The sequence below is a fragment of the Triturus cristatus genome, chromosome 7 (genome assembly GCF_964204655.1).
Source record: "Triturus cristatus chromosome 7, aTriCri1.1, whole genome shotgun sequence".
Taxonomy (NCBI): Eukaryota; Metazoa; Chordata; class Amphibia; order Caudata; family Salamandridae; genus Triturus; species Triturus cristatus.
This window is the reverse complement of record NC_140590.1, coordinates 1,284,601,848-1,284,613,566: the sequence shown is the minus strand read 5'-3', so window position 1 is coordinate 1,284,613,566 and position 11,719 is coordinate 1,284,601,848. Positions and strand designations below refer to the sequence as shown.

Genomic DNA, 11,719 nt, shown 5'->3' with positions numbered 1-11,719 from the left:
AGGGGAGGGGAGGGAAGGGGTGCTGTCTGCAGCCTGTGAGTACCACAATGGCCATGGGACAGTGCTAGCGGCAACCTGTGAGTACAGCCGCTGGGTCCTGAAGATTGATTTTAGCAGCTGTGACAAACAGCACCGATTACAAGTCTCCCCCAATAAAAGGAAATAACTGGATTTTAAAGCTTTCTGCACCAAAATCTGCACATGTGGTTATTCACTGTGTTGTTTCCACCCGCTGCATTTCCACAAGTCTTATTTGCTGAAACATAACGGAGGTAAATTTCTTGTATCTTCAATGTTTGCAAACAGGTGTTTGCGCAGGGATCGCAAAATAATGACGCATTCGTATTCAAGGCCTAAATGTTGAAAGTTCGGAAACGACACATACAAACCCAGAGTGAAAACGCTTGTTTGTCATATTTCCGAGGCATTGTCCATGTTTTTTTAGCTTTATTTTTTAATTAAAAGATCATACTGCCGACTACAAGTTCAAAAATAATTAAAAAGTATCAATTTTTATAACAAAGTTTTATTATATCTACTTTTAAAAGAACTTTCTCAATGGTACTTCAGTGACCTGCAGTTCATAGCCTGAATCCTTGCGAGACCCACTTGTCTCTACATCCTTCCGAGGCCCGCAAATTGAGAATCATGACATTGGATAATGCCATCACTCATTATTTACAGCGTTTAGAAACACCCGAACTGAGGCAGGAAGAGCTGTATTGTCATGCTGCCTGATAATGCAATTCTGGTCAAATTGGAACTTTTCATTAAACGGCTTTTGTCGGGCTGGATGTAAACACAGGAGTAAGCAGTTGATCCTGAAACGAGGGTCACTAGAGAGGGGTGAGCGGGGGGTGTCTCAGTAAGGCCTCTCCTGCAGGGCTCATGGACCAAAGGGCACATCTCTGTGCCAGGGCCGGTGACCCCCTCTCACTAGTGGACCAAGAGGCCAGGAGGGTTAGGAACAGAAGATGCAAGAGACCTGATGGAAGGGAAGGGGTCAGGCAGAGGGGGAAACTGAAGAGTGGGGACGGAAGGACTGTGTAGAGAAATAGAAGAAGGACAATAGGGGGACATACCATCGAGCAGGCAGGGTTCTGGCTCCTACCAGCCAAATTAGATGTTCGACCAGTTAGTTTTTTTAAAATTCCGTTTTCTATATATGATTGTAAATAGAACTAAAAGCTTACTTCACACCACGTTAAAAACCCACACCTATAAATGATTTACAAAACAAATAATAACAGCAGGAACTCTTTTAGAAGTCATTGCCCTGTGGTCGGTAATGAAAGCATGTAAGCAAGTGTTGAAGAGCAGTTTCACTAGCAAGACCTCGTGCCACTCGTGAGTCAATCCCCTGTGACGTCTGTCTCAGCACACGCCCGAGGGACTCGTCCAACATGATTGGATGAGCTCACTGTCACCAGATGCTCCTAAGATCGTTGTGCACTTCTGCTTTGGCTGACCACCTGCTGGTGCCGTCATGGATGCGTGAGTCTGTTTCAGACTTGAGGAGTCCACGGAGTCCAAGTTTGGACAATATTATCAATAAGGTTTTATTGACCGCTTCTGCAGATACATGGCAGATTTCAGCGATAGAATAGCTCCCACATACAATGTGCTCTATTGGCTTTTCTTTTACTAATGTCTTGGTACTCAAAGCTCTGATTCAGACTTGTCAGAGTGTCCAGTTCTTTTGATTCAACTTGTTCAGCGTGAAAGCAGCATGTGGGCACTTAATTTAAGTGTTATCAGGTGCACAGCCGGAGAGAGCTGAGGGTTTCAATGAACATAAAATAAGGAAGGGATTGCAGTCATGTACAAAACACGTAGGTCCTCATTGCCCAGAATGAAAACACACCCTCTTATGTGTATCAGTGTGCTTGTTCTTGTTGCTCATCTAAAGGTAATGCACTTATTTCACCTAGAAATGCCAGCACTGTAACAAAAGAGTTAAAAAAACTGAATCAAAAATACTGGCATTGAGTTGGAACCTTAATAACAGCGCTTAGAAACTGTATGCGTGTACCCCTCTCTCTCATGCTTGTGTTCTTTTTCTATCTTTTCCACTTTCTTGTTCTTTAGCCCAGGCTCACTTTCGTGCTCTGCTTTGCCCTCTCTGTCTTTCCATATATATTCCTCTATCTCTCTCATACTCTCTCTGGCTCTCTGTTTAGTTGTCTGACTCACTTTCTCTTTCTCCTCAATATCCCTCTATAAGTCTATTTTTTTCTCTTTGCCTGTCTATTCCATTATTTGTCCTTCTGTCTCTGTCTCACTCAGCTTCTCCCTTATGCTCTTTATTTGCCGCACGTGTTTGCCCCCTCCCTTGCCTCACTGTCTCCTCATTGTCTTTTCCTACCTGTGAAGCATAGTACCCTAGTCTCAAGCTCGGGTGGGCATCCCTTGACTCCGCACAATCAGAATCATGAAGTTCCAAATGGCCAGGCTGTGCTTGTGCGTACTCTAGAGAGAGGCAGGGAGTGAATATGTGCATCTATGTGAGATTGATATATCGCAAGTGTGATACCCTCTGCCATTTCCAGCTCTTCAGCTAAGCACGCTGAATGGTGGGATTTCCAACCTCATACATGAGGGAGATGAATAACATCTCCAAAAATGCAACATGCTATTGGCTCGAAGGTCAGGACTGTCTGGAGTTTGTCAAACCTGGCATAGCTGACTTGGTGGGGTGTCACATAATTTATTTTTTAAAGGTTTTTATAATTGCAAAGCTTGGCTGTGTTCTCAATATCGATCAGCTATACAATCTCCTCTTCATCAGGCCCTTAGGCTGGTATTAATGTATAGTATGTTTACCAGATAGGCCATGTCACCAGGGGCACCCTATTCAGGGCCATCTATTCCTTTTACAAAGCATTGTAATTTGGAATCTATCTATCTGGCCAGAATAGAGAAAAAAGGCTTTACATTTTAAGGATCGTATGTTGTATTAATCTTTGCAATCAAGACAACCGAGGAAAGTTTTTCAGAGCGTACAATGCCAGGGTGAATATATTTATTTCGCAAAACAGAAAGCGGCTGACACAAGAAGTTTCTGAAAGTAAACAGTTCTTATTGGCATCCTGTTTGCCTTCTGCTCTTTATTTTGATCTACCTGCCATGAGTAGCAAGGGGAGTGCCATGGGTTGCAAGGGGAGTGCCATTGGTAGCAAGGTGTCGCAGGTGCAATTCCTGGCGACTTCTAAATGATAGTCCATGGCTGCATCCTCTTGGTACTTTTCATTGGCTCCTGCCTCTGCTGCAGTGCCTCACTAGGAGCCCCTGCCTCACAGCTAGCACTGACTACTAGAGAAGAGCACAAGCCACCAACCTCTGGAGGGCCTAGGATGGCTAGGTGTCCTGGATTCGTCAGGACAGTCCAGGTTTTTCACCAGCTGTCCCATTAGATTTCAACAATTTTAACACATGTCCTGGTTTTCATAGAGGGTCGACTAAAGACATAGGAAGGCACGTTTTTTATGGGTTTTATGGGCCGTATGGCGGGTCGCTGGCCTGAGAGCACTTGACTGGCACGGAGAATGGGGGGCCCCCTCCATGTACTTTGCAGGGGGGCCCCCTCAAGTTTCGTTACGCCACTGACGGCAGTGTCAGTTTTTGAAGCAACCCCCGGAGGTTTGAGCATCAGCCCGGTACTGCCGGGGGCTGCATGTCAGTTATCCTTCCCTCACACCACCCCCACCTTTTCCCAAGTCGTCACATGGTGGGATGGGGTGAGCAAGCCTTACAGACACCACCCCACTCTGGCTTGAGTTGCGGAAGGGTTGGGTTACACAGAAGCAGGAGGCTGCCTGCGAACGAGACGCAGGTGGGCAGAGCGGTAAGTGAGAATCGAACCTGACGTCACGGAGTCATAAGATCTCTGTGACGTTGGGTCACATGCTGGGAGGAAACAGATATGTAGTGCAGACCTCAGTGCAGAAGCGTGCACATGCTTACAGGAGTGAGGACCTGCGGCAACACCCAGCAGGCGCGCAACACCCATTGGGCTCACCGGGCTTCAGCCCCCCCCCGTCATGTGTGTCAGCCCGGCTGAGACAGCCTCGCGGGCTGGCGTCTGTGTAATTGCAGCCGCACCTGAGTACTTCACGGGTCTTTAAAAGACCATTGACACGTTAATGAGGCTTTTGTTGCGTTTTCGCCCCTTCTTACAGCCACTCTGCCTATGGCTGGAAGACTTAGCCCCCCCCCGAAATCTTTTTCAGCCCCCCCCGAAATTTGGCTCTAGTTGCCCGCCTGACACCCAGCCAGGTGGAACAGAGAGCCTCTGCTTTGGAGTTTGCACCCTGTGACGCTAGGAAAGTGTAGGACTCGGAACAGAAGCCTGCCCTCAATGCCCTTGCTTGCCTGGCCCTGTCCCTTCTCAAAGGTAAGCGCCTGCTACCTGAATTAAATCTTAATGTGTGCAATTGGTTAATCGTCAAATGTAAAGGCTGTTTGGGAGGCAGGGTAGGCCTTAATTGATAGTCACTTGAACCTTCACTGCGTGGTGACAAACATTTGTTCCTATTTAGTGGTCAAGTATGGGCGCTAACAAGTTCCCGAGTGCATTCTTGTAATGGACACACAAAAAAGTGCACTACAGACAGTCTTATTGCGTATTGCTAAAATATGTATTTTAAAAGCCCTTGTATTGTCCTAAACACTAAGGGGCAGATTTACAAGCCATTTGCGCAACTGTTGCGTCACTTTTCCCATGTTAAAAGTGACGCAAAAGTGACGCAAGTGGCTTGTAAATCTGCCCTTAAGGGTCTAATTTAATTCTTGGTGGTAGGGATACTCTGTCGCTACAGTGACAGAATATCCTGACAAGAATGTGGTCCGACGCTGAATTTAGATGCAGTCTGACCTTTGGTTTTATCACGGAGGACTGCTCCGTCTCCGCCATGATTAAACCACACTGCGGCCCTGCGACCTAAGGACCGTCAGAGACAGACCTGATCGTGATGGCAGTTCCTCCCAATGCCCTAACAAATTTCCCCCTGTTTGCCAGTAACTTCACAATTTGGCGGACGACTGAGTAATTTACTCCATCTCCCTATAGAGAAACGGGCCACCCTCCCCTCCCCCACCCCCCATTAAAATCACCCCTAAATGTTTTTGCACATTTTGCAGAAATTTGAAAATAATGACTAGATGTTCACAATGCTTTCTGTTACAGGCTGGCACATAGTAGCACTAGAACTACACAAGTCACTAGTCCGACTGCGCCATCAAGGATTCAATCCTGGCACTCTCTGGCCCATGTGGATCTTGTTCAGTATGTCCCTGTACGCGACATTTGACAGAAGTCGATATTTTACCAGGTACACCTTGGAAATTGAACAAGCATGCTAACTGCAACACAAGTGGAGTGATCTATATGATCACTTGTCCTTGTTCACTAATCTATGTTGGTATGACTTCTCGCAAGGTGCGTCACAGGATTACTGAACACCAAAGCACTTTCCGGTGCAAAAAATCCAACACACGTACGACTAAACATTATCTAGGGAAAGGACACACAGAGAATGACCTACAGTGGGTCATCAGTGATAAACCCCATTATGACATCAGCAAGGGACCCCTAGATAGTGTCCTGTTTCGTCGCGAACAGCGGTGGGTGTTTCGCACGAAGAGTCACATGACGGGTCTAAATGAAGACATCCCTTGGGGTTCGGTGTAGTTAATCTTTTTTCCCCCCTTTCCTGTTTGGTGTAATGTACTCATACATATGGTACAATCTATTACACTTGTTTCATCATGTTCTTGGCAGGGGTGTACATGTTTTGATTACACATACATTGCTGTGCTGTGTCATTGATCCAACTATACAATATGAATTAAATGACCCTGTCAGAGTAAGCGGAGGTGGTTTGTCGATACCTGATAGCTGAGGTGTGGTGTGGAGCATCTCCCCCTGGTGCGTGGCGTGGTCCCCGGCAGCGCGTTCGAGCTCTGCCCGGACTACAGTCCCCAGCAGCACTCGCGGCGGAACCGGAAGCCGCAGGACACTTTGGCGCGCCCGGAGGCGCTTAAATTGCAGCAACGCCACCGCCTCGCGGGTCCGCGCGCGGGGCCGCGCCGGGCTAAGCCCGGGCAAAGGGCGGGCCCTCTTAGGCCCTCAGAGGCCGAGCGAGGCTGGGCTGGGCCCCTTCTCCTTGGCGTGTGATCGTGGGACACCATCTATTGTCTGCAAACGGACCATACGCATTAGGTAACACTGTGACCACTTTCCTGTTGTGATTGAAGTGGTGATTCCAGGGGGCTGGCTGCGTCTCCCACGGCTCGCATTTGTATTCTATCATAGCAGAGAATGAACTCTAAAATTTGTAAAAGGACTGGGGGTTTGGGGACTCTTGATAGTTACCTAAAACATGCTGAATCTGCTATTGTAAAAGAAATTGCGTCAGTGGAGCGTAGACTATCACTTGAACCTCCCAGGTTAGTTGCATCTTGTACCCCTCCTACGATCATTGCAGCTGGTGTACTCCCTGATGATGATGCCAACCCTTGTATGTCTCAAAATGGGTCTGAAATGGCGGAGACCTCTTTAGTTATACCTGCCCTGTTATCCAATCCTAGTCCTGCCCCCTCTCCGGTAGCTGTTAGAACTAGACAATCAAGAGGTATTTCTAATCAGCCATCTAAGGGGGGCAAAACCATGGCAGGTAAAAGAAAGGCAAATAACTGCCTGGGAGCACGGAAACAGGCAAAAATCCCCAGAAAGAGCAATCCTGATCAGGGGTTGCCCCAGGTTAACCTTAGTGTTCCTCGTTTAGTTGGTGAGTCAACGTGCGGGGGAGTCAACCACTCTATTATTCAGGGCCCCGATATTGGTAACAAGTGTATAGGGTCAGATATAGGGTCAGATATAGCGACCATCATTGATGCTCGCCTTAAGCTATTAACTGTACCGTTAATGGCTATTTTGAAACGAATAGAGGATCGCATCACTAAAATCGAGTCACACCTTCAAACTAAGGTTTTAAATGCTGATCCGAGACCTGCGGTAGTTGATTCCCTAAATGCGTGTACAGCCATAGTTGACAATATGCTGGATTCTATGATCACTACACACCAGCAACCTTTACTTCCTTGCACTACACCAGTTATAGGCTGTTCTACCATTTCCCAACCTCCTATTGTTGAAGACATTTCTAAGGGTAGGGAAACACACAAGCTGAACCCAAGGGGGAGGATCTGTTCGCCGGATCGGCCACCAGGGAGGGACTTGACACTACACTTACCTCCTGAGGCCTGCCCCTACTCTATTATTTTAGCCAATGTTCCTAAGCTTGTGGACGGGAACAGTGAACACTGGTCCTCATTAAAAAACAAAGCCCTTCATTATTTGTCAAATAAAACTGTATTGGGGCAACATTTACATAGTAATTTTTTGATGATTAGACGAGTACCTTGGGTGGGTAAGACTAACAAGTGCTTAGAAGGTGACTGTATTGTCATAAGTTTCAGATCTCCCAGGTTGGTTGAGGACATTCTGAGGCAGGCAGGTTCCGCCAGAGTTCATTATGATTATGTTAATGTCTTCCCCTTGGGTTTTTTCTATCCCCCCGCTCCTGACCTAAGGACGAACAACAACTCCCAAAAGAGCTGCGCCCCCCTTGATTATGTCGTCCCTATCTCTAATAGATACTCTGCCCTATCCACCCTGGATGACAATGAGTGACTAGGGCAGCAAGAACTAAGTATAGTGCCTGAAACTCAGCCAGCAGTCCCAGACATGGTACCTTTGACAGTTAACAGTGCTTGTAATGGTCCCACGGGCCCTCTAACTAAATTGGTCTCCTGGAACATAGCAGGGCTGAGAAACAAGACAGATGACCCGGCCTGGAGAGACTTTATCTGCTCAGGCGAAGTAATCTGCCTACAAGAGACTTGGGATACGGACAACACTTTGAGTTTAGATGGATATAAAAGCTTTTTTGCATCTGCTGTACCGTCTCATATGGGGAGGGCCAAGGGAGGTTTGGTTACCCTGATCTCAGCTAGCATTTCTGGCTCGCTGACTCAACTAGATACGGGCTCATGTAACTGTTTGGCAGTTCAGATCTCCCTCAATGGGGGTAGTAATTTTTTAATTGTTAATTTTTACAATTCTTTTCATAGAGACACCACGGTTGATCATCTTACCGCATTACATTGTTTTTTGGTTAATCTTAGAGAGAAAACTGAGACAACTTGTCCTATTATTATTATGGGCGACTTTAACATTCACAGATGCCCAGAGAAATGTTATTTGGCGGATCCCTTAGGCCCAACTGAATCACGGGAGGCCCATTTTGAGCACTCCTCTCAGGGTGCTCTTTTGGAAACAATTCTTGCTGACCATGGCTTGTTACTCCCTGCCATGGTGGATGAGAACATCCCAACATTTAAAGGGAATGGGAAATACTCTGTGATCGACTATATCTTTATCAGTTCAGGATTGAGGAACAGGACTAAGGAATATTCGGCAGTCTGGACACATTTTAGTGACCATAATCCTGTGGTCCTTATCTTGTCTGATCTTTTTTTACAACCTGTTATAGTCGCCGACAGAACGGACAAATCTCATATTCGCCCAACTGATCAGGATCGCAGAATTAGATGGGACAAAGTTATCCCCGATGATTTCTTTGCAAATTTGAAAAAGAAGGTTGGCCCTGAGTTGACCACGTGCCTTGACTTGGAAGCAGGGAACATGGAAGTACTAGGGGCGTATTCCGCAATCTGCTCCCAGATCTCAGCTGATCTTCGGTGTCCAGCGAAAACAATGGACAAGGCAGAGTTAGGTTGGTTTGACAAAAACTGTTCCCTGGCCAACAGAAAATTGAGGGCGGCCTTGAGCAGTAAACCTTTGAATCGGTCTAACATAGCTCAACTCAGGAAAGATTATACTAAAACCTTGGCTACCAGGAAAAAGGAGATCCGGGAGGACGCTTGGGAGGAACTTTCTTCCGTTGACGTCCTTCGCAACAGTGCAAAGTTCTGGTCTGTCGTTAACAAACCTTTCTTTCGCGATCCCTGTAACACTCAATTAGATTGCGGTATTGGGGTTCACCAGTGGCACTCTCACTTCAAGTCAGTCTACGAAGTGGGTATGAATGGTGGATCAAATCCCCCTCTTCCCACTACAAAACAATATACTTTATTCGTAACCAAGGGCGAGGTGGTCGAGGCCATCGGCAAGATGACGAGCAATAAGGCTCCGGGTCCCGATGGCGTCCCCTCGGACCTTTTTAAATCAGACATCGAGACTTGGTCCACAGTTTTAATGAACATTTTTAACAGGGTCTGTGTCGCAGGCATTCCGGACACTTGGTCCGAGTCCGTGATCATACCCATTTTTAAAAAGGGCAATAGAGGGGACCCTAGTTGCTATCGCCCCATCTCACTCATTGATTCCGCAGTTAAAGTCCTGGGGCGAGTAGTGTTGGGTAAATTAACAGATTGGTTGGAGGATACCAACACCCTTTCGTGCCTACAATATGGGTTCCGTAAGGGCCGTGGCACCATAGACCAAAGCTTGAATCTTTACCTTTTAATAGGCAAATATACTATAGCTAAGAAAGGGACGTTACACCTGGCCTTTATGGACTTATCCTCGGCCTTTGACCGAGTGAATCGGTCGAAACTGTGGGAACTCCTCCTCAAGCAGGGAGTAGACGAAAATCTTGTCTATTTTTTAGCAGATCTTCACAGAGATCTCTCTGCCACTGTCAGATACGACCGATTGGGTAACTGCACTGGCAAGATTGGAATCTCCAATGGCGTCAGGCAGGGCTGTATTTTAGCTCCCCTCCTTTTTACACTCTATATTAATGACCTTGCCACTGCCTTAACAGAGTCTTGTAAGGATATCCCTAAGGCTGGGAAGTATCAAATCCCTGCATTATTATATGCAGACGATGCTGCATTGTTAGCGTGCACAGCAGTAGGGCTTCAAAGTCTTTTAGATACATTTGCTGACTTCATGAAAAGACTTGATTTAAGTGTGAACTTCTTTAAATCGCACGTCATGACTGTAGGTTGTAAACCCAAGAAAATTAAGACCATGCTATGTGAGGGCCACGTTTTATCTAGAATCACAAGCTTCCCATATTTGGGGGTTATTTTTGATGACAAGTTAACCTGGGCCCCTCAATTAGTTGCAAAACGTAATGCCTTTGCTAGATCTATTATAGGCGTTCTGGACTTTGCACGCAAACTGGGGGTGAAACCCATGCAAGCCATACTGAACATTTATGCAGCCAAATGTATCTCCATAGCTATGTATGGTGCGGACCTGTGGGGTTTCAAAAATGTGAAGGAACTTCAGGTGGTAGAGGACAAGTTCTTAAAAACCATTCTATCACTTCCCCAGGCAACCTCTGGTTATATTGTACATCAAGAATGTGGGGTTGGTTACTTAACTGATCGGATAGCTTTAGCCCCCCTATTAAAATGGTTATCAATCTGGCTAAATCCGGAACTTGAACTAAATCGCGAAATTATAACAGACTGTTTATCACTTGAGTTTGGAAAGGCTATTCCATGGCTGCGTTATATTAAGAACCTAAGTGATGAAATAGGTCGCCCAGACATATTCGATAATCCCAATAATCTATCAAAGGGAGACCTTAAATGGGTAAAAGATATATATAAGCTCAGAACCACTTTAGCCAGAGAAGAAAAGGAGTTAATAAAACCTACAGTAAAGGCCCATCAGCTATTAATAACTACATGCAGCATAGAACCTTACTTGACCATAGTGAATAACATGAATCATCGCTTTTTATTGACAAGGTTTAGACTGAACAAATACCATCTTTTGTTCACTGATTCCGCAGGATGGATGAAGGACAGGGACTTAGAGATCTGCTCATGTGACAGATTCTCTCTCAAGGATACTGTTCACCTTATCTTTTTTTGTAAACATTTGTCCCCTCTCCGCAGAAAATTCATCATCCCTCTTATCAAGAATAAGGGATTCAGACAAGTCAAACCTGCTCTTTTGTATCTCCAGCTGCTAAGTACTACCTGGGAGATTTTTAACATTGCAAATTTTTTGACCATTGCGATGAGATTAAGGAAAAAAATCAAGTGGTCTTAGTCTTGTTTAAAATTAATTGTGAATCATGAGCAAACTTGACCTTGTCTTATTTTAATGTAGTGTTTTAAAATCATGTGCACATGCTTATTTTAATTGTAATATATATTGTATTTATTGTGATGTCTTGCACTTTTATGGTTCTTGATATGAGCCGAATAAAGTAATTTTGACTGACTGACTGACTGACTGACTGACTGACTGGTGAATACCTCATTCATTAGGTAGACAGATTTGGTATAAAGGATACTCCACAGTTGGATTTATGAAGTTTAAAGTAAAAAATAAATTACCACCTGAGGTAAAAAATAAATAGTTTTTCTTTTGCATCAATAACTGTTAACAATAGAATATGGAATAAAAGAGTAGTAGTAGTAAAATACTTTATTTTAGCTATAGACCAATAAAGTAGCACAAAAAAAGAAGTGAAAAATACAGTACATTGATTTTTAAACAGTGTAGCTAACTTGCATAAAAAGTTACATATACGGCTCCACTAGGTTGGATAAAACATGAAAAATTCAAAAGCGCAACTAGAGACAAAAACCTAAATGGTCCCCCATGTCTGAAGATGAAATTCAAACATACCATAGTATGATTAAAATTTAAATTAATTTCAATTGC

The 11,719-nt window shown here is 45.0% G+C and overlaps 1 protein-coding gene across 1 annotated transcript in view; it reads left to right on the top strand.

Annotated features, from left to right (window-relative positions):
• The first annotated feature begins 3,962 nt into the window (after nucleotides 1–3,962).
• LOC146811890 (sulfotransferase 1 family member D1-like) overlaps nucleotides 3,963–11,719 on the top strand; it is a 249,934-nt gene continuing 242,177 nt past the window's right edge. Inside the window, exon 1 of the mRNA XM_085618855.1 lies at nucleotides 3,963–4,393. The gene's annotated coding sequence lies outside the window, so the exon portion shown is untranslated. The remainder of the gene's footprint in view (nucleotides 4,394–11,719) is intronic.